Genomic DNA, 23352 nt, shown 5'->3' with positions numbered 1-23352 from the left:
GCAGTTTGGTTTGTAGAGTGTTTGCCTAGCATGCATGAGGCCATGGGTTGGATTCTCAGCACTACATAAAGCCAGGTATGGAGCCAGTAAATGTCTCAGTAGGTTAGGGGTAAGGGTGTTTGTTACCAAGTCTGATGTCCTGCGTTTGATCCCAGTGGAAGGAAAGAACCGACTCCTACAAGCTATCTTCTATCACAGTTTGGTGTCTATGGCTCTGATAAAGACCATGACCAAAGACAACTTTGGAGAGGAAAGCGTTAATTATGCTTACATGTCCCAGGTCAAGTCCATTATTGGGGGAGTCAAGGCAGGAACTCAAGGCAGAAACCTGGAGGCAGGAACTGAAGCAGAGGACATGGAGGGTGCTGCTTACTGGCTTGCTTCCCATGGCTTGCTAAGCTTGGTTTTATACAACCCAGGACCACCTCCCTAGGTGTGGCACCGCCCACAGTGGGCTGAGCCCTTCCTTATCAATCATTAACCAAGAAAATGCCCCTGGGGGCTGGAGAGATGGCTCAGCAGTTAAGAGCACTTGTTAACTTTACAGAGAACCTGGGTTCAATATCCAGCACCCACATGGTGGATCACAACTATCTGTAACTCCAGTTTCAAGGGATCTCATGTTCTCTTCTGACCTTCATGGTCACCAAGCACATACATGGTGTACATGCGTGTAGGCAGGCAATATTACTCACACATAAAATAAAATAAATCTAATAAAACATTTTCAAAAGAGAAGAAAATGTTCCCACAGACTTACCTACAGGCCAATTTGATGGAAGAAATTCTTGGTTAAGTTTTTTCTTGTCAGGTGACTCCAGCTTGGGTAAAGTTGACAAAAACAAACAGGCATATCCTTTGGCCGCCACAACACTAGATAGATGATAGATAGATAGATAGATAGATAGATAGATAGATAGATAGATAGAGTTAAAAAAGACAACAAGAAGAACAAAGCACCAGAAAACAAAATTGGGCATGGTGCCAGCACAAGCCAGTAATTCCCAAGCTCACAAGGTAGAGGCAGGAGGATCAGATGTTCAAGGTCACCCTCAGGGGGTGCTAGAAAGGGAGTTCAAGATTTTTCGAGACAGGGTTTCTCTGTGTAGCCCTAGCTGTCCTGGAACTCACTTTGTAGACCAGGCTGGCCTTGAACTCAGCAATCTGCCTGCCTCTGCCTCCCAAGTGCTGGGATCAAAGGTGTGCACCACCACCACCCAGCTGAGAGTTCAAGATCTTAAGTCCATGTTTCAGGCACCTCATCATGGTGCTGATTTTAATTCCAGCCCTTGGGGGACAGAAGCAAAAGCATGTGTATCAGTCTGAGGCCAGCTGGTCTACACAGCCTGCATTAAAAAGTGCCAGGCTAGCCAGGGATACATTGTAAGTTCCTGTCTCAAGCAAACCAAACAAAACACTCTGTCTCAGAAAAAGGAGACAAGAGAGAAAGAAATAGCAGCATCAAATACAAGATTGACCAGTCTGTTGTCTTCAGCACCATCTTTGCATTGCCAGTGCTGGACCAAGAACTCAGCTCTCCTCAGCCTGCTGGGGTAGTGCTGGGTATTGTCAATAGAGGGCGGCAGAAGGACACTGCAGTCTTCAGTGAGGTCATTGCAGAAGCCATGGGTCCCTTATTCCCTATCAACCCTAGACACAGCCTGAACTATCTGTCAGGTTTCTTCCCTAGTGCCAGGTGGCTCCAGGCCCCAGACTCTTGAGAGCCTGGCCCTGGGCAAGGCGTGGTGTTCTGCACTAAGCCCTCTGCTCTCCCCAGCACTGCACTCATGGTTCCTGCCTTTCTGAGGGCCTCTTTTACCCATTTTATTAGCTATCTTCTTTATCAGCTTGCCTTTGTAAGATCTATCAGTTACAATAAAAAATGAGGACAAAGTATAAACACACACACACACACACACACACGAAGATGCCAGGATGAAACAAACCCATTATTTTCTAGCTATCCTAAAAATTCATTAAAAACAAAACAAAAAAACTCTTCCTGTTCAAATTACAAGCACAGACAGTTGCCTATAGATCTGAGATGATGCTCTTGAGACCATCTCTCTTCACCCTTCCTCCCTCCTCCCTCCCTTCCTTCTTTTCCTCCCTCCTTCTCTCCCTCCCTCCCTTCTTCCTTCCTTCCTTCCTTCCTTCCTTCCTTCCTTCCTTCCTTCCTTCCTTCCTTCCTCTCTTCCTCTTTTTTTGTTCTCTCCATCTCTCCATCCCTGCTCTCCTTGTTATTTTGGATAAAATAATTAAAAAAAAAATATGTGTGTGTGTGTGTGTATGTGTGTGTGTGTCGTCTGCATGTGTACCTGTGCCCTGGCAGGCAGGCCTGGTGCCTGACAGCATCAGATTCCCTGGAGCAGGAGCTATTTCATGCTGTCATATGGGTGCTGAGAATTGAACCTGGGTCCTCTGCAAGAGTAGCCATTGCTCTTAACCACTGAGCCCTCTCTCTAGTGCCTGTCCTTACTGGTTTGAGACAGTGTCTCACTCTGTAGCCCAGGCTGACCTCCAACTTAGGATCCTCCTGCATCTGCCTCCAGAATGCCAGGATGTGTCACAGGCCTGGACCCTGGTGGGCAGCATGTCTCACCATCTTTATGAAGAGGAGCTGCTGGTGGCAATTGTCCCAGTTTCTGTTTAGAAAATGCTTTTTTGTTTTCATCTTGAGGGCTCCCATTTGGAGGCAGAGTTCAGGCTGGACAGATTCTGTACCGTACTGGCAGCCTCCCTCCTCAGGGTTCTCTGTTGAAAAACCAGCTGCTTCTGCACAGCTGCCCCCACCACACCTGCCCCCTGCACAGCTGCCCCTGCACAGCTGCCCCCTGCACAGCTGCCCCTGCACAGCTGCCCCCAGCACAGCTGCCCCTGCACAGCTGCCCCCAGCACAGCTGGCCCCTGCATAGCCTGCCCCCAGCACAGCTGCCCCCAGCACAGCCGGTCCCTGCATAGCTGCCCCCAGCACAGCCCCCAGCATAGCCTGCCCCCTGCACAGCTGGTCCCTGCATAGCTACCCCCTGCACGGCTACCCCCTGCAAAGCTGCCCCCAGCACAGCTGCCCCCTGCACAGCTGCCCTTGCACAGCTGCCCCCAGCACAGCTGCCCCCTGCACAGCTGCCCTTGCACAGCTGCCCCCAGCACAGCTGGCCCCTGCATAGCTGCCCCCAGCACAGCTGCCCCCAGCATAGCCTGCCCCCAGCACAGCTGCCCCCAGCACAGCCGGCCCCTGCATAGCTGCCCCCAGCACAGCCCCCAGCATAGCCTGCCCCCTGCACAGCTGGTCCCTGCATAGCTACCCCCAGCACAGCTGCCCCCAGCATAGCCTGCCCCCTGCACAGCTGGCCCCTGCAGAACTGCCCTCTGCACAGCTGCCCTCAGCATAGCCTGCCCCCTGCACAGCTGGCCCCTGCACAGCTGGCCCCTGCACAGCTGGCCCCTGCATAGCTGCCCCCTGCACAGCTGCCCCCTGCACAGCCTGGAGGTCCTGCTTTGGGTTCAGTAAGATCCTTGGATTTTTAATTTAATATTGTCCATCAAACCTTGAATTGTTTTATTATTTAAAAAAGCATATTGCCGGGCGTGGTGGCACAAGCCTTTAATCCCAGCACTCGGGAGGCAGAGGCAGGCAGATTTCTGAGTTCGAGGCCAGCTTGGTCTACAAAGTGAGTTCCAGGACATCCAGGGCTACACAGAGAAACCCTGTCTCGAAAAACCAAAATAAATAAATAAATAAATAAAACAAAATAAAGCATATTTACTGCCCGTATTTTCCATCTCTCTTTTCGTTGGTGGCGTTGTTTTTGTTTTTGAAATGGAGTTTCTCCATGTAGCTCAGGCTATTCCCTGTAGACCAGGCTGGCCTTGAACTCACAGAGCTCTGCCTGCCTCTGCTGTGAGCCCACACTACCTGGCTTCTCTTCACATGAGACACATTCCATCCGCCGGCTCATTCATGCTGTACCTTGTCAGGCATTCCTTCCTTTCCAGGGCTGACTAATACTCCATTGTCCTGCTAGCCCACCTCAGTCCCTCCATTCCACAGTGGACGGGCTCCTGGATCGTTTCTACCTACCAACTGCTGTGAGCACAAGAGTAAAACTGTCTTCTCCAGCCCATGCTTTCAATTCAATTGCTTCCAATTTTTTGGGCATGTGCCCAGAAAAGGAATTGCTGGACCATATGGTAATTCCATTTTCAATCTTTTTTTTTTTTTTTTTTTTTTTTGAGGAATTCAATACCCTTTTAGTAAGAACCTCTCTGCTTAAATTGATCAGAATTCTGCAAATGACAGAGTGTGTGTGCCCAGCTCCAGTGTGCGGCGGGCTCTGTTCCCGGGGGCAGCAGGCTGAGGTCCGAGGCTCAGCCTATTAGGAAGGCAGAGCCAGGGTGGAAGCTAATTCTCTTAGTTCCAGGAAGCAGGAGAGAGAGGCCATTAGGAAGCCAAAGACAGAAGAAGGGTTGCTGTCAGCATGGCCTACCCCATCCATTCTCAGTGAGGCGATAGCAGATGCTGCCCATCTGAATGGTTTAGAATGGGGAAAAAAGGAAGAATTAGCCAACCCAGTTTATTGGCAGCGATCCTGCTGCAGTTCCTAGCCACACACCCATGGCGATTTGTTCTTGAGTAGCAGCACTAGGAGAGTGGAGGGGGTGGTCCCAGGCCTGGAGGACAAAGGCCAGCTAGGAACGGAAACGGTATCAATGTCCAGTCAAGTCTGGATCAGGAGCCAGAGAGCTGCGGCAGAAGGGACAGGAAGGTCTAGCTTGAAGCTGCATGGCAGAGAGCAGAAGGAATGCGGTGTGGGTGAGAACGTGATTGGATGCTCAGACCGTGGAGCTGGCTGGCGCTCCTCAAGTGTCAGAACTCTAGAGCCCCTGGGAGCAGCAACTCCCAGCAGCACTTGCGGCCACCTCAGGGAGATGGTCTATGAAGTCTGGGCATGCAGAGCTGACGCTTGGACTGTAGCTTTATCCCACAGACAACTTCAGAGGCAGGAGCCTCCTAGTACAGGGCTCCACACGATTGGCACCCATGGCTCAAGGGTGCCCAAGAACTAGGTTTCAGGGAGGCCATCGGGGCAGGGGGTTAAGAATACACCAGGGAGGGTAGAGCAATCCTTCTGGAGGTCACAGTCCAAGGTCCTTCAGAGAGCTCCAGCTCCGGGAGTGGGAGAACCTGGAATTACAGGTCCGTCAGCACACCAGCCTCAGCTACCCACCATCTACAAGTCACTGGAACAGGAACAAGAGGGGCAAAATGCTTTGCCTCTGGCTCAAAGCCTCTGTTTGCTGGCAGGGCGAGCCAACAGCCTCTCTGGAGGACACAATAGAGGAGGTGCAGCCTCCTGCCTTCTCCCTCACCGTGGCTGAACTGCAGCACGTGGCTCGCTTCCCAAAAGCCCCAGACAACAGCTCATGTGCCAAATGCGGAGTCCCAGGCTGCACCCTAGCTCTCTGGCTATGCCCTCTTGCCATCTTAGACTCCGGCATAGGACAGCTACCCTCCAACTTCTCTCTCTCTGACTGGGCCAAAAGTCTAAGGTGGATGGCCTTCTGCTGCTCAGCCTAGACCCTGGCACCCACAAGGTTGAGTCTCACCTGCTATGGGACTCAATCGAGAGCCTGACTAGGGTGTTTGTATCTGAGTGGGTCAATTGGTGGTGCTCTATAAGCCATGGCAGCCAGGGCACTCCTGCTCTCCCACTCTATCAGGTATGCCCACCTTGACCGTGGCCCGGGTCTTTCCCATCAGCATTTCCTTCTTGTCTCACAAACAGCACGAAATGGACAGAGCAGCTTTTGAGGGTGACCGGAGAGGGAGCACGGCCTCCCTCTCCTGCTGCAGTGTGTGCTGGGAAGGGGGCACTTAGCGTTTCTTGACTACTCCATCTCTTTCTTGCCAGCTGAGTCTGGTTGAATTTTTCAGGTTTATCTACTTAATGTGGATTCTGGAAAGAACAGTGATTTTTTTTCTCTGAGTCTGTTGCCATGGAGCCCAGCATTGTTGGGGGATGAAAGGTGTTGACGTCCAGGCCCATTCTGAATGTGATTCGTGATCCATCTACTCACTTAGACCTTCTTGGGCACCTGCTGTGAGCCTGGAATCCTGGTACTGTGGATGTAGCCAGAGCTAAAACAAAGGTCCTCACATCGAAGCCTTCAATGCTGTGGTGGTTTGAATACAAATATTCCTCATCGTCTCATATGTTTGAGTGGCACTATTTGAAAGGATTAGAAGGATCAGAAGGTGGGGACTTGGAGGAACTGTGTCACAGGGGATGGGCTTTGAGGTTTCAAAAGCCCACGCTAATCTCTCTCTCTCTCTCCTTCTCTCTCTCTCCCTCTCTCTTCCCCTCCCCCTCCCTTTCCCTCTCTCTCCCTCCTGTGAATCAGGCTGTAGCTCTCAGCTACTGCTCCAGCACCATGTGTGTGGCCATGCTCTCTGCCATGACGATGATGGACTAAACCTCTGAAAATGTAAGCAAGTCACCAGTTACTCTCTTCTGCCAGGTGATGATGGAGCCCACCTTTAATCCCAGCACTTGGCAGGAGTGAGGGGGGCAGAAGTAGGCAAATCTCTGTGAGTTTGAGGCCAACCTAGTCTACAAAGGGAGTTCTAGGACCACCAGAGCTACATGGATAAACACTATATTTAAAAAAAAAAAAAACAATACAAAACAAAACTACTTTCTTTTGTAATAGTTGCCTTGGTCAGAGTGTCTCTTCACAGCAATAGAACAGCGACTAACACACATTCTAGAGGAGAGAGACAAAAGTAAGTGCAAGGCATGTCAGGGACTATGGTAGCCCAGGAGGCAGGCATGTCCTGTCAGGGCTCTGACATCAAAGGTTCTGAGGGTCAGAACACATACAGGAGCACAGTCCACGAAGGCTCTGGGTCAGCCAGGGTTCTCTAGAGGAACAGAACTCTCATCTGAATAGGAATGGGGTTATAATGATTTACAGGCAGTGGTCCAGTGAGTCCACCAATGGCTGCCTATGAACAGAGGGCCCAAGAATCCATTCGTTCATTTGTTGAGGCTGGAACGTGCTAGAATCGCAGAGGTGGGCTGTGATTGCAGCGAAGGCCAGGGAGGCAAGAGCAGGAGCATCCTTCTTCCGTACCTTTCATCAGGCTGCCTGCAGGTGTGGCCCAGAGTAGAGGTGCATCTTTGTAGCTGTCTTTGATGCTCTGTGGGGTCTTCTTACTTCCACCCTTCTCTGCCCCCTTTTCCTCCATCCCTCCACCCCCCTACACTAGATAGGAGAGAAAGAGGGGCAGAGAGGAAAGGAAAGAGATCCCTGAATAAAGTCAGGGCCCAGAAAGGGGGCGGTGTTGTCCTTAGACTCCTTCCTACTGAGTAGGGTGTCGAGTTCTTTGGAGCAAGTTTGATCTTTGCTGCCAGGATGTCTAATTTCCTCTTGTTTCTTCTTTGTGCACAAGTACTTAACCAACTGACACCAACTACAACCAGCAACCAACAACAATCAACAACACAACCCACAACCAACCAATCACCCACCACCTTTTGGGTGCCCTGGCATTTATATAACCTCTAAAAAGTCCCCAGAATTCCAGACGTCACATACTCATAGAAAGTATCTGCAGCTGGCAAAACCATGCCCCTGATGGAGCACGAGGCAAATCATTCCGTGTTTTTAAAAGAAACCAAAATTCAAAAAAAAAAAAAAAATCTCACTACAGATTTTCCCTCCTCCAAGATCCAGATGAGAAATGGATCTTCCCAAGTCAAATGATCTAACTCATCAAAACTCCCTCCCAGGCGTACCCGGCCCTTTTCGGAGTTTAGTTCATTCCAGATGTAGTCAAGTTGACAACCATGACTAGCCATCACGTGATTCCTCCAGAGCAGCTGATCTAGCCACTGACCAGTGGTTGTGCTTTGCCAATGACTGGTATAAGTGTGATCTTTGATTGGCTCTGGCCAAAAAATGGAAGAGGCTTGCTGGGTTCTCTAGGAAAGGTTTCTCATCTCTTATAAAGATGCTACCACAAAGACCTTAAAAGATGGGCAACAGTTTTCTCCATTAATTTATTCACTTTTCATCCTGATCACTGTCCCCTCCCCCTCCCACAGTCTCTCCCTCCATCCCTCCCCCCTTTCTCCTCTGAGAGGGTGGAGACCCTCCTGAATATCCCCCCACCCTGGCATATCAAGTCTCCGCAGGACTAGACAGATCCTCTCATTGAGGCCAGACAAGGCAAGCCAGTTAGGGGAATGGAATCCACAGAGAGGCAAGAGCTTTATTTAAGGACAGCCCCCAACTCCAGTTGCTGGGGGAACCCCATGAAGACGGAGCTGTACATCTGCTACATATGTGTGGAGGGAGGTGGGGGAGTAGGTCCAGCCCATGTATGTTCTTTGGTTGGTGACAATAGTTTTTAAGTATCCTTTATAAGGATAGGAAAGCAACCAATGGCATGGTTGCCATCTTCAGGTAAGGCACAGTGGAGGGCTGGGCGTGGAGAGAGGCCCGAGAAACCTGGCTGGTTTTGTCAGAAAGTAACATGAATGGCCTCATCCAGTTACTACCATAGCCCTGGTTTCCCTCTGAATTTTCAAGAGCTGGGCTTCCGTCTTGTTGTGCACATTTTTCTGGGCATTCTGATCTCCCAAGCTCCCAGCAGAGTGCCTCTGTTTGCAGTGCTCCAGGGCCTCAGTAGCAGACAGCCCCACCTTCTTCCACATTCCTTTTAGCAGCTACTAACGACCACACACACACACACACAGCTCACACCAGCGACCCCACTCATGGTACTGTTTCTCTCTATTCCTTTTCATGTTTCTCTGACTAGATGTAGTTTAAGGGCCTATAGTTAATCTAACAAGCAGATCCCAGAGGCTGGGGCCAAGTCAGGGCCAGTGTCTTCTGCCCTCACCCTTGCCTCGGGCCTTCTGCACCCCTACTTTAGAAATAAGTTGAGTTTAGTAAGGCTTGCATTTAGTAGAGGCTAATTCAGCATTGGTCCTGTTCCCAAGACCCAGAAGTCTCTCTCACAGTTCCTGCCTTGGATGATGTCTTAGTTACCTTTCTATTGCTGATAAAACACCCCATGACAGAGGCAACTTACAGGACAGTTTATCAGGGGCATATGGTTTCAAAGGGCTAGAGTTCCTGACCCTCGTGGTGGGAAGCATAGCAGCAGGCACGGCACCAGTCTAGTCATTCAGAGCTTACTTGTAGAGATCAGAGAGAGCTAGAGATAAGAGCACCCTGGGAATGGCTTGGGCTTTTGAAACCTCAAATCTATCTCTGGTGACACACCTCCTCAGACAAGGGTCACAACTCACCTGGACCCTTCTGAAACAGTTTCACCAATTGAGATTAACCATTAAAATACAGGAGCCTGTGGTGGCCGTTCACATGCAAGTGGGCACAGGTGGCAAGTGTGAAAGTCCTGCAGATTCTGAGCGTGTAGGGAGGAGATGTAGGCAGTAAGGCGTAGGATGCTCTCCAGGGGCCACGGGGCACAAAGGAGGGACAAGCACATAGGATGGGGGCAACCTGTCCTATAGGATGCTCAAGAAGCAGCAAGACCATTTGCTGGAGCCAGGTGGACCCCAAAGATGGCATCGGAAGGCATATGGTGGGGTCAGAACCCCTACTGCAGTCAAGACTCAGGCCCCATGCCTGCCCACTCCTAGGACTGTTACAGCCTCTGCCTGCTGTCTTGCTGTGTTGTCCACGCCCCACCCATGTACTAGCGCTCACCCATGTACCCATATGCGCCCGTGTGTGTTTGTGTGTGTGTGTGCATGGTTGCATATGCCCAAGTGTAACGTGAACTATGTTTTTTTTCTTTTCTTTTTTTTTTTTTACTTTCAGCCAAAACAACCTCAGTGATCCAGGAAGTGGGTGCTGCAAGCTGCAAATATTTTAATGATGATAATTCAAATATACACAAAGGAAAATGGCATAATAAGCCAGCCTCAAATAGGCAGCAATTTCCCACAGAAATGGAAAACAGATTCATAATTGCTGGGGATGAGAAAGAGGATGACAGTCAGTACTTAGTGGCATAGGGTTTTATTCTGGGGGTGAAGAATGGGAGAGGTGGTGGCTGGGTCCATGATGGGCACACTAAATGCCTTCAAATCATCCCCTTTAAAGTGAGTGCTCTTCTCTTATGCCAGGTGAGTCACCATTTTTTTCCGGGTTGTTTTGAGACAGGGTTTCTCTGTGTAGCCCTGGCTGTCCTGGAACTCACTCTGTAGACCAGGCTGGTCTCAAACTCAGCAATCCGCCTGCCTCTGCCTCCCAAGTGCTGGGATTAAAGGCGTGCGCCACCACGCCCAGTGTGTATGGGCATTTTGCCTCATGATTGTCTGTGTATCCCATGTGGGTCTACTGCTCTAATGGGTCAGAGAGTATCAGGTTACCTGAAACTGGCTGAGAGGAGCCAGGTCTGTGTGGGGAACCGAACCCACGGCCTCTGAAGAAGTAGCTGGGGTCTTAACTGTTGAGCTGTCTTTCTAGCTCCTAGAAAACAGCCTTTCTGGGTCTATAGTAACATCAAATGGGAACCAAGGCTGACTGCTCCCCCCACACCACGCCCACTCTCCTGGAGAACCACACAGTGGACCCATGAGCCTCGGCCTTTCCCCATCAGTATCTGTGCCTTGTTTGCATTACTAACTGATTAGCAATTTCTTTTTCAAGTACCAGGAACCCAGGGCCTCCAGCCTGTGAGGCAAGGGCTCCAAAGTTGAGCTGTAACCCCAGCTCTTGAGAAGGAATTAGCATTGACATCTTAGTTTCACAGAAATACGACCACCTTTTTCTCAAAACTGTTAATTTCCCAGGTCCTATTCAGACTGCACCATTGTGGCCCCAACACCATCTTTATGAGTAGTTGGTCTCATCAGAAGGGAGATGAAATCTGTTCATTGCTTTGGTTATGGGACCTCTATGCCTTAACACTTTTTTTTTAATTTACTTTGCGAAGTAAGGACCCACGAGCCACCACAACCCACGCGTGCAGAGGTCAGAGGATGTACTGGCTATTTTTGTGTCAACTTGACACAGCTGGAGTTATCACAGAGAAAGGAGCTTCAGTTGAGGAAATGCCTCCATGAGATCCAACTGTAAGGCATTTTCTCAATTAGTGATCAAGGGGGAAAGGCCCCTTGTGGGTGGGACCATCCCTGGGCTGGTAGTCTTGGGTTCTATAAGAGAGCAGGCTGAGCAAGCCAGGGGAGGCAAGCCAGTAAAGAACATCCATCCATGGCCTCTGTATCAGCTCCTGCTCCCTGACCTGTCTGAGTTCCAGTCCTGACTTCCTTTGGTGATGAACAGCAGCATGGAAGTGTAAGCCGAATAAACCCTTTCCTCCCCAACTTGCTTCTTGGTCATGATGTTTGTGCAGGAATAGAAACCCTGACTAAGACAGAGGACAACTTGCCGGAATCAGTTCTCTCCTTCCACCACGTGGGTCATTGGGCTGGGCGGCAAGTGCCCTGACCCTCTGAGACAGCACGCTGGCTCTCTTCATGACTTTTTAGAAAAATGGAGCCTCTGGCCTATGGGATTGCACACATAAGCTGGGAGCCCATGGAAGCCAGATGTGGGTGCCGGATCCCCTTGGAGTTATGGGCAGCTGTGAGCCACCATGTGTATTCTGGGCCTGGTACCAGTTTCCTCTGCAAGAGCGTTGCTCCTAACGGCTGAGCTGTTCCTCCAACCCTCCTTCTTTCTCTTCTCTCTCCATCATTTCTTATTTCCTTCCAATCAAGGCAAGAATCTTAATTCTACACACCAGGCTGGCCTTGAAATAATAATGGCTGATCTTCTTGCTTCAGTCTTCAAAGTGCTACCTGGATTTAAAGATTTTTTTTTATTTAATTGTATATGAGTACACTGTTACTCCCTTCAGACCCACCAGAAGAGGGCATCAGATCCCATTCCAGATGGTTGTGAGCCACCAAGTGGTTGCTAGGAATTGAACTCAGGACCTCTGGAAGAGCAGTCAGTACCCTTAACCACTGAGCCATCTCTCCAGCCCGATACCGGGATTTAAAAAGAGCAGTTTGTTAAATTATGTTAGCTTCTGTATGCATTGTGCAGACACACACACACGTTCACAAACAAAGCCAATGGAGCAACAGTCTAAGGAATGGGCCAGAGGATCAGTGCTATTAGGAAAGGGCATTCACCCGCCCAGAGAAGAGTTATCTGAAAGTGGACCTACACACATCATCTGTAATACAATGCCTGTGTATTGCAAATTACAGGCAAACGCGAATGTGGAAGGAAACTGGATCACACAGAACACTTAAAAGCATCAGATGAAGCAGAAGTGGAAGACAGAGGCGGGTGGGAGAGCACATGGGCAGCACACTGCAGCCCAACAATATCAGACGCCCCTCGGTTCTCAGTTGCGCTTGTCTTAGGGGAGGCATCTAATTTGACTTTTTTAGTTTGTGTGTTTGCTTTTCAGACAGGGTCCCCTGTGGTCCACAGGTCACTATGTATCTAAGAGTGACCTCGAGCTCTTGAAGGTCCAGCTTCCACCTCCAAAGTCTGAGGTTAGAGGTATGCACTGCCAGGCTCAGCTGCACTTGCTTTGAACATCAAAGTATGCTAGTGAAAAGGGGAGTGTCAGGGCCGGAGGAAGTTCAGCAGTTAGAAGCACCATGTTTGGTTCTCAGCACCCACAGGCTCACAAGTATCCATAACTCCAGTTCCAGGGTGGATCCAACAGTATCCATGGGCTCCTGTATGCACATGTGCACCTACATACATTCACACACACACATACACACACACACACACACACACACACCCCAAATATTTTAAAAGGACAAGAGTTGAGGCTGGTGGATCTCTGGGTTTGAGGCCAGCCTGGTCTACGGGGCAAGTTTCAGGACAGCTAGGGCTACACAGAGAGACCCTGTCTAAAAACAAAAAAAATCAACCAAACCAAACCAAATCAGAAACAAACAAAAATAAATAGATAGATAAATAATAAAATAAAAAGACAAGATTATTAAGATTTGAATTAATAGGCAAGACTGAAGTCAATACTGTCCACAGACGCCTATATTAAATATAAGGAAGAAAGACTTCATATAGAAATAAATGCCTTGACAACAATCAGAAGCCAGCGGGGAGCCAGGCATAGTTGCCCGGGCCTGTAATTTCAGGACCCAGGAAGTAGAGGCAGGAGGCCCAGTTTAAGGTCATCTTTACCTAAAGTCACTTTTGAAGCTGGTCTGGAATATGATACTTGTCTGAGAAACAACAGGACTGGTGGGCCGGCTCTGCAGGGAAAGGTGCTTGCTGCCAAGCCAGACAGCATGAGTTCAATTCCCAGTACCCAAAGGGAGGAGAGAGGTAACAGACTCCTGCAAGTTGTCCTCTGACCTATTGTGAGACACGAAAATAAAAATGTAATTAAAACAGAAATCAACAAAGTCTGTGGGAAATAAAAGTTGCAAAGGGTGAAGGTGTCGGAGAATAGTAACAAATAATAACAAAGGGGCCAACCTCTCTAGAAGGCTGTCAAACCTGAGGACAGAACCTGACTCACCCAGAAGGAACTGGTAGATCGCTACAGCAACAGCCGCTGAGTTCAACACCCAGGCCTCGGCTCAGTCCAGGGTCCTCTGGCTTCTGTCTGCGGCCTCATGTAAATCCTTAATCCACTTTGCGTGTCAGGTGGTAAGGGTCTCGTACACAGCTGTGGTTTTGTCAATACCATTTATTGAGGGCTACCCTTCCCCCAGTGTGTACTTGACCGGCTTGGTGAGGGTTAACTGACCACAGAGGCATGGATTTAACGCTGGGATCTCTAGTCTGGTAAGTCTGTACGTGCTTGACAAGACTCATCTTATGCTGTCAAGTGAATGCTCTGGGTTTAGCTGTCAGGTCCATCTGGTCCATAGTACTGCTTCCTTGTGGATTTCTCATCCCAGTGACCTGGCACAATAGCTAAAGTGGGTTACTGAAATCTCTTGCTATTTCGGTTTCTCACTTTAATATTTGCTTAATATATTTGGGTGCCCAATACGGGTGCACATGTTTACAACAATTCTATTCTCTCAAAGAATTAACCCTGTTACTGCAGTAGTTACTTTCATCCCTAGAGTAACCAAATGCCTGACAAGATATGACTTGAGGGCTGGAGAGAACCAGCTCAGTGGTTAAGAGCACTGGCTGTTCTTGCAGAAGACCCAGGTTTGATTCCCAGGACCCATATCGTAGCTCATTGCCACCTGAAACTCTGGTTTCTGATATCTACAGGCTCTGGGCATGCACACAGTTCACATACACACATGTGTAAAAGAAAAATGCATTTTAAGAAAATTTGAAAGAAGCAAATTGAGAGAAGAAGGGTTTGGTTTTAGCTGAAAGTTTCAGGGGTGCAGTGCCCCTGCTGTCTTGGGGAAGGTAGGCTGTCAGCCTTGGGGGGCGCTGCGAGGCACACTGTATCCACTTGGGAAGCATAGAAAGTGAATGCTGGTTCTCAGCTCATACTCTGTGTGTGTGCATGTTGGGGTATGCTTGCCCATGCAGGTGTGTGTGCAGGTCAGAGGTTGACACTGGGATGTCCTCCCCAATGGCTTTTCTCCTTTACTTCCTGAGACAATGTCTTTCACTGCATCCAGAGTGCACAAGTTTAGCTAGATTGGCCAATGAGTCCCTTGGGGTCCATCTGTCTGCCTCTCAGAGCTGGGATAACACACAGCTGCTGCCGTGTCCAGCTTTTATGTCGTTGCTGGGATTCAGGCCACTGCTTGCTCAGCAAGCATCTGCCCACTGAGCCACCCCATCCCCCAGCACTCTCCCTTTTATTCAGTTTGGTACCTTACCCCATGATGGTATCACCCACATTCTTGGTGGGTTTTTCCTCATCTGTTATAAACCTTCTGAAAAGGTCCGCTCAACACACATAGATGTGTTTCCATGGTAACCGTAAAGCCCGTCAAGTCGACAAGGATAAAGCCATTGCTGTTATCATTATAAAGTCATTGTTGTCTACTGCAAAAACAAGTTTATGACTCAAAGGTTCATTTGATCTAGAATCTAGCAGGATAACCTAAGTTGTGATACCTGTACACAGGCAGCAGAGGCAGGATGACTGGATGTTTGAGGCCAGCCTATGTGTTACAGGGCAAATTCAAGGTCAGTCTGAGATATAGATTAAGACCCTATCAAAAAACAAACAAACAAACAAACAAAAAAACACAATAAAAAACCGAACGGAACCTCATAAAATCTAGATCTAGGCGATCTGTAATCCCAGTCCTCCAGAGACTAAGAGAGAAGAACCAGAGAAAGTCTGAGATCAGCCGGGGCCACACTGAGTTCTCTGCCAGCCTGGTCTACAGAGTGAGACCATGTCTTAAATGAAAACACGGTTACTTTACATGATATGAGTATCCTTAGCCCTGCTCTATCTTGGAGAACACTAGCAGAAAGTCTCCTTGTGTGCTCTGTTTGTTTTATTTCCTTACTGGAGACTGAATCTAGGGCCTGTGCATGCTAGGCACATGTAATTTCCCCAAGTATCTATTTACCTTCGAACCACTAAGGAATCTCATTAAGCTGTCCGGTCTAGCCTCAAACTCATTCTGTGACCTAGGCAGGGCTCGAACTCACGATCCTCCTGCTTCTGAGTACTAGGATTGTGGGCGCATATCCCACACCCAGATTTGCTGGGTCTGAAGAAAAACAAACTACTCAGTAACTCTGAATGCCAAGGTGGAAGACGTGTAGTCCACCTCCGCTCTAGCCACCCACACAGCGTGGAGTTCACTGCTAACCAGAGGCAGTTACTTTGCAGAGAGCTGCCAGGAGGGTCAGAGGGCAGTGGAGGGAGCAGCACACAGCCAGGTCGCCCTCCTGCCCCGGGTTTGCAGTTCTCTGCCTCTGTCCCTCCCTTCGGTTTCCAAATGTGTCTACTATTTGGTAAACTTATTTTCTTCTCTATGGGAGAAGATAAATGTCTATTTTCAGGTGATTAGGTTGATGTCGACTGTATATAAAATGTAGCTTCACTCCTCTTGGTTTTATGCTATTGACTAAAAAGAAAAAAAATCTATACTTTTTTATATAACCAATTCGTCACTATGATTATTGAGGTAGGAGCTCATTATTGTAGGCTGGCTTTGAACTTGTTATTTAGCCAAGAATGACTTTAACTTTCTGATACCCCTGCCTCCACCTCCAGCGTGCAGTTGTGTGTTACCTTGCCAGGTTTAACACTGCACTAGATACCGAACTCAGGGCTTCCTGCTCTGTAGGCAGGCGCCCCACTAACAGAACGCTGGCTACAGCCCTGTTGGCACCCTACTGAAGCTATTCTATGCTCTGACCAGGTGATGTGTAGGGTCAGCGAGAGGCGCAGGAGGCAAAGGTGTTTACTGCTGAGCTGAGCGACCTGAGTTTGGTTCCTAGAACTCCTGTGGTGGAGAGCTTTGGAGGCAGAAGCAGATCTGATGTTCAAAGCCAGATGCAGCTACATTCAGAGTCCCAGACCAACTTGAACTGGGTAAGACCCTCCTCATCGGAGACACACAAGACATACAGACTTTATCAGCCTAGTCCTTTTACTTTCTGTCACTTGTCTCACTTAGCATAGACTCTGGGTTGTCACGCCTTCTCACACACACTGAGGGTGAACCGCAGTGTGCTAACGTGCATGCATCTCACTGGCCAGTCACTATGAACACTGGCTTCTTCTACCTTCCGGCCACGACGAATCATGCTGTAGCTGGTTTTTCTCTTGCTTAAGTTTTTAACTTTTGTATTCTATGTATGAGTAGTAACCTGCATATGTCTGTGCACCACATACCTGCCTGGTCCTACAGAAGCCGGAAGGGGATGCAGGATCCCCTGGATGGAATCACAGATGATTGTGACATACCACAATTATGCTTTGAGGTTCCGTTTCTATCCTTCCTGAGTGCAGGGTACCAAACCTTGCTCTACAAGAACAGCAACTAGTCATGATTGCTGAGTCATCTACAGTGTCCCCTAATCCCTAGACAGGGGTCTCTCTCTACACAGCCTTGAACTCACAGAGAAAGGCTAGCCTGCCCGGCCTCTGCTTCCCAAGTGCTGGAATTAAAGGCTAGTGCCACCACAGTACTAGTACCCCCTTTTCAAAAGCTATGTTTATTTCCTTGTCAGTAGGAGTATGAGTGCAGGTTGCTAGAAGGCCAGAAGATGGCACCAGAGAGTAGGTGACCATGAATGCAGGTTGCTAGAAGGCCACAAGTGGGCACCAGAGCCTCCAGGACTGGTGTCCCAGGCAGTTCAGAGCCTGGGACATGAGTGCTGAAATCTGAACGTGGTTCCTCCACAAGGGCAGTGCACACCTCTAACGTCTGAGCCACCTTCCCAGCCCATTCATGCTGCTTGAAATACTTTGCTGTACTTTTCTTTTCTTTCTTTTTTCTTTTCTTTTTTTTTTTTTTTAGATTTACTTTTATACTTTTATGGATATTGGTGTTCTGCCTGCATGTCTGTGTAAGGGTGGCCAGAGCCCCTGGAACTGTGAGCTGTCATGTATGTCCTGGGAACTGAACCTAGGTCATCTGGAAGAACAGCCAGTGCTCTTAACAGGAAACGCCTCCCAAGCCCCGTTTGTTTGGAAAGCATCTTGCTTTGAAGCCCAGGTTAGCCTCAAAGTCATAGTAACTAGTAATGCTCCTGCCTCAGCTCCCAAGCACCAGGACTACAGATGTGTCATTACCTTCCACTGAAGGGGTAATTGAAATGCTCCCTAAGTTGCTGTAGCCCTAGGGCAGAGAGGGCAAGTGTGTGGTGTGTCGTGTGTGTGTTTGTGTGTGTGGTGTGACTTGATTTCTGGCCGCTTAGTCTGTTCCAAGAACACACAGATGGCTGCCACAGACCAGGGGAAGCTGGGCAGTTACTACCTCATTATGAGCTGGAACTGACAGAAACTGACAATTTATGGTGGGCTTCCAGAGATGAAGAGTTCCCAAATGCCCCATCATGGGTTCTGCTGGTGTGACAGTGGTCTCATGTGGCATTCCTGACAGATTCCTGGGGTCCAGGTTCCTGACTGCTGAAAGACAGGTGTCTATGACAAAGGTGTGAAGGGGCTTCAGGCCCAGCTGTCTCTATTGGTGCCTTCTCTCTCTGTTAAGCCTCCCCTGATGGGTTGTCACTGATCAGAGGGGATCATCCATGCCTTAGAGACAAGCTGGGGATTCCCTAACTCTACAGCGTGGGAGACGATGAAGTTCTACAAGGAACAGTTTGTTCTCTACGGTCTGGATAAAAGTTGGATCTGTTTGATACCCTTACATCTCCAACAGTGCTTAACAGGTGCTCACAAAAATATCCCCGGGCTGGCAAGATGGCTCAGTGGGTAAGGATGCTTGCCAACAGCACCCTCATCAGAAGCTACGTGACAGTGGACAAGAACCAACTCCATAAAGCTGTCTTCTACTTCTGCACCTATGCATACTACGGGCATGTGTGCCTTCCTCCCCAAAGGAAAGAAAAAAAATTAAAAATATTGTTATAATCCTTTGGGTTCCTAGACATTTTTCATGGCTTTGTATATATGGCAGTTGTCCCACTAGGCCAGTGGGAGGCTTTAACCTGGCTGCTAAGCCACCAGCTAAGACACCATTGCTCTGGATGCTCCTTGGGTCTTTGGCAAGATTCCCAGATCTCTGCATCCTTCCTCTGCCCCTGAATCTGGTCCCTTCCCCAAGACTCCGCTCTTTCTGTGGGAAACTGCATTCGAAGATAGCATGGGCTTTGGGACAGGCTCCATGCCCCAACCTGGGTGGGGTCCCCTCTCTCTGCCTGTGCTGCAGGTTGGTGCCTGGATGAATCATGACCCCAGGTAAGTTAGGCTCAGTCTCTTGAAGTGTACAGGCCTGATTGTTGGCCTGCACACAGGAAGGGTCTCTCTCGGTCAAGTGGGGAAGTGGCCTATGGTTATTCTTTGACTCATTCTTTGCAGTCATTCCAGACACCAACCAATCTTGTCCCAGGAAAGCTCTTCTCTCCCCCAGCTTGGGGCATCCCACTTCCTTATCTCTCTGACTAGAACTTGGGGATTTTGTTGTTACCCACCAGGTACTACTCGGCAGGCTGCAGAAATACCTGCTGATAACTGAAAAAGAAATTCGTCTTTCCCCGAGTCTTAGCAACTTAAATTCAGCTAGCACTTTGCTAGGGCAGCGCCATCCTGCCTGCTGCCCAGGGAGCTGGTCCTGGAAGAACCTGCAGGGCTGTCAGAGCATTCCGACTCACTGTGTGCCTCTGTGAGACTGGCCCATGGCTGGGAACCTGCTGAACCCCATTCTCTCCTGTACCCCCGCCCCAGTTTTATGTTGGAGACCTCAGCAGATATATCTGGCATCTAGTGGAGTAGGTAGGCCATGCAAATGGACAGGTAGGAAGCAGGTGTCACACAGTGGGAGAACACTATTGCCCAAGGTTGGGAGAGCACTTTGATTGAGTCTCCCTAATGCGAAGTATTCAACCACCAGGATCCAGAAGCAGCATGGGAGAGGGCTGGTCAGAGTGTTGTGTGTACCTTGTTAGCTCTTGGTTCCACTCCTGGCTCTGGGTGTCAGAGGTGTGGTCCCAAGCAGTGGTCAATACTTGTTTGTATGAGTGGGTGTCACATGGGGGACTCTGAGTCGTGCCTTATAGAGCCAGAGTGGTGACCAAGTGTCAGGAGCTGGGCTAAAGTTGCTTCTAAGAAGGAGCTTGGGGCCCCGTCTTGGAGAGATTTGCATGCAGGCAGCACCCCAGGCTCCAAAACTCAAGAAATTAGCCCTTTTCTGTAGCCCGAATCTTCCCCATCCTCTCCAACTGTTAGCCATCTGTTACTACTTAACAAAGTACACCACCAGACAATAGCTGCCATCAGAAGCCACTGTCCCTACGGTCAGTGCTCACCTGGATGGGTTTACCCACTCTGTCATTATGAGACTTCTTCAGCCTTTTCAGGGTCCCATGACCTCTTGTGGCTTTATACTTAGGTCTGGTGACTGCTGGCCTTGTCAATCATTTCTAGCAGGTTGGTTGAAACATCTTAGGATGTAGACTTAGCAGCAGGAGGGGAGCCCAATTCCCTTGCCAACCTTGTGCTGGTTCCACTGACCAAGGCAACCGAGACACAGTTCAGAGCTGGCAGGATGGGAGCTGATGGAACCTTTAAAGTGGAAGCTAGTCAAGGCCCTTGGTCAGTGGAGGTCCTGTTCTTACAAGATTCTTGTGGATTCTGAGTTTCTTGTAAGAACAGCATCTGAGTGAGTCTGTTTCCCACGGTTACTCATTCTCTCATGCACATTCTTACCACTGCCAACCATCCTGATGGGATGTCACCAAGGTGTCCTCACTTCAACCTGCACTGTGCTACGTGACCTTTCAGCCTTCAAAATTATACATGAAAAAAAGCCTGTCTTTCTTTCTAAGTAGTCTGTACCAGATAGCAAAACATCCTGACAGCTAAAGGGAAACGCAAGGCACTCATAACTGGAGGGGACTCCATGGGGAGCCATAATCCTGATGACCTTAGAAAGCCTGAGAAAGAGAAGTCACCAGAGAACCCTGCGGCAGGGGGCAGTGATAGGCCAAGTCCCACCCTGGGGTCTTGCTGCGGCTATCTGGTGGCACACAGAATTGGTACCTTCTCTGGTCTCACAGAGTGTCGACTGCTGATCACTAGGCCTTCTCAGGCCACAGAGGGCCAGGTCTCACACATAAGAAAGGGCTGGGTGATCTCTATGGCCTTGGAGAATCTCAAAGACCTTCCAGGAAGAGGCTATGGGGGAAAATGCAGCAAGGAATTCCCTGAAAGTAGCCCTGAACTATGGGAGCAGACGTGTGGTGGAGGTAATGCCTTATTTGGTTTTACCAATCCGAACAAACTAACAGCAAGTCTTTGGCACACATGCATGCATGCACACACTAGGTCAGACAAGAGCTGGGGGTGTCATATTCAGGGTGAAGTGGGAGGTGGGTAATAATTGTCCAAATGAGTATTTAAAGGTGAGTGATGGACATCTCAGCTCCCCCCACAGGGGTCCTGAAAACTACTTTATAAAGTCAACAGTTCAACCCCATCCATAGGAAGCCTTTGTGCCACACAAGACAACTGGGTCTCACTGGCCAGGCTCACTCTTCTTCCTGTTTACAGATGAAATGGGCTAGACATGACTGAGAGTGAGGTAAAGAACGTGGAAACGTAAGGGTTCTTTGGAAAGTCAGCTGTGTTGGATGGTGTTTTGCTGGGGCGAACACATGAAGGAGTGTTTTCCTGAAGTAGACACGGGTGACAGAGTAACGTAGTCTCGTAAAGGAACTCTTAGCTGAAGCAGACACAGGAGAAGGATGTCTTGTTAAAACAAGACCATGAAAGGACACACAAGAAAAGATTCTTCGCTTATGATCCGCATGTATTGGTCTGCATTCCATTACATAGCTGAGATCTCTTTGTCGGGACTCTAGAGAAACTCACCAAACACTTCTGGTAGTGTGGTGTTTGTCACCTCTGGTAGTGTGGTGTTTGTCACCTCTGGTAGTGTGGTGTTTGTCACCTCTGGTAGTGTGGTGTTTGTCACTTCTGGTAGTGGGTTGTCACTTTCTTGGACTTGGGCTGATTGGCAGAGTGATGTCAGCTGAGACCAATGTACATGTTGAGACAAGAACTGTGCTGAGGCAAGACCAGTGGAGGACACGTGACGTTTGGAGGGTATAGCTAGGACTCCATGCTCGGTGACAGAGCTAGGCTTGCTTACAGATCTAGCCGATCAATGGTTGTGGGTCTTGTGTCTCCTGATCTTTGCTTCTCTGAGAGAGGCACAGTTGAGAACTTTTCTTGTCACTCTTGGTCCCTCCTGCTGACTCACGCTGAGGCTGAGGCCTGGCTGTCTCTGCTGGGTAGCGCCACATCTGCTGCTGCTTCCTGTTCGCTATCCTGACGCTACTGAACTGGACGCTGGTGCATCCCTGAGGTGTTTGTGGGTGGATCGAGCTGACGCTGCGAACCTGTGAACTGAACTGCCGATTTCCTGACAACACAGACAGGAGTTGCTCCAAAGAACCTTTCTAAATAGGTCCACTTCCCCCGTATCTTTTCTCTCCCACTACCTCTGGTGGGTGGTGTGCTAAAAGAGGTTAAAGCATTAAAAAAAACAATCATTAAAAATAAGATTTAAAGGCTGGGCATGGTGGCGCATGCCTTTAATTTTAATCCCAGCACTCGGGAGGCAGAAGCAGGCGGATTTCTGAGTTCGAGGTCAGACTGGTCTACAGAGTGAGTTCCAGGACAGCCAGGGCTACACAGAGAAACCCTGTCTCAAAAAACCAGGTGGTCTTGTAGATTCCTGCACAGGTACAGCTGCCTCCTATGTTTGGATGGGAGGAAGTGGGCCTTGCCCTGAGGTCTTCATGTCTTTGATTTGGGGACATGAAGCCTTCCTCACCTACTTGAAACTTCTGTACAGCTATGCTAGTCTTTGAAAGGGTCTTTCCTTCCGAGCTAGTCTTCTAAGTCAATAAAGCCCATGCTCGAATGGCTCTTTCTCTGTAGCTGTCGTAGCAGACACATGGTCATCTCCGGCAGACCCCGCCCATCCATGTTTCCTGCCGGCTTCTTTCTCCATCTCCTGGGAGACGCCCCAGGCTCCAGCCTCCACATTTGTTCCTTTTCGGGTTTTTTTGCTCACTGGCCACCACCACCAGTCTGGCACTAAATCCTCAGAGCCTTATCTCATCTCTAGAATGCTGCTCTCAGGTTCCCCACAACACATGGTATCTTGTCAGGACAAGCCCCAAGAAGACTCTTCAGGCATACGCGTGCTATGGCCTTTCCTGCAGGCATTCCTGCAGTGCTGGTTCTGAGCTGTGTGTGCACTGCTATCCCTGACATAGGTTTTCCCTTTTTGTTACTGTGGGATGTTAGTCTGAGGCTACTGGGTGGGCCTCTCATTCTTACACAACTTCCTAGCTGACACAGACCCACACAGAGGGATTCCATCCACTTATTACAAGTTTTGTTTGAGGCAATGTTGGCTTTGAACCTTAGATTCCTGTAGTAGTTAGCTGCTGTAGACCATGTGCTGGTATGCCAAAGCTCATTTATAAAAATAAGGGCTTAAGCCCACCTTAGACTGATGGGGTGTGAGGAAGGGAAGCTTTGAGAGTTGGGGCCCAGTGGGGTCCTGGGGCTTCCTTCTCGGGGGTTGTGGCAGTGTCGGCCTTTGGGCTTCCCATCTGCTCTTCCTTGGCTGACTCGGATAGGAAGGGAATGGCTTTGCTCTGCTGCATCTTCCCCTATCATGATATTTCAAAGAGGCCACCAGGCTACACAGTGAGACA

The 23352-nt window shown here is 49.2% G+C and overlaps 1 protein-coding gene across 1 annotated transcript in view; it reads right to left on the bottom strand.

Moving 5' to 3' along the window:
- Positions 1–842: 842 nt before the first annotated feature.
- Positions 843–23352, bottom strand: part of Rcor1 (REST corepressor 1) — a 97912-nt gene continuing 75402 nt past the window's right edge. Inside the window, exon 13 of the transcript XR_002379354.3 lies at positions 843–873. The gene's annotated coding sequence lies outside the window, so the exon portion shown is untranslated. The remainder of the gene's footprint in view (positions 874–23352) is intronic.

This window comes from Mus caroli, unplaced genomic scaffold (assembly GCF_978045245.1).
Source record: "Mus caroli unplaced genomic scaffold, Mus_caroli_1 scaffold_14, whole genome shotgun sequence".
Classification (NCBI taxonomy): Eukaryota; Metazoa; Chordata; class Mammalia; order Rodentia; family Muridae; genus Mus; species Mus caroli.
Note: the sequence above shows the minus strand (reverse complement) of the source record. Positions and strands in the feature narration are given on the sequence as shown.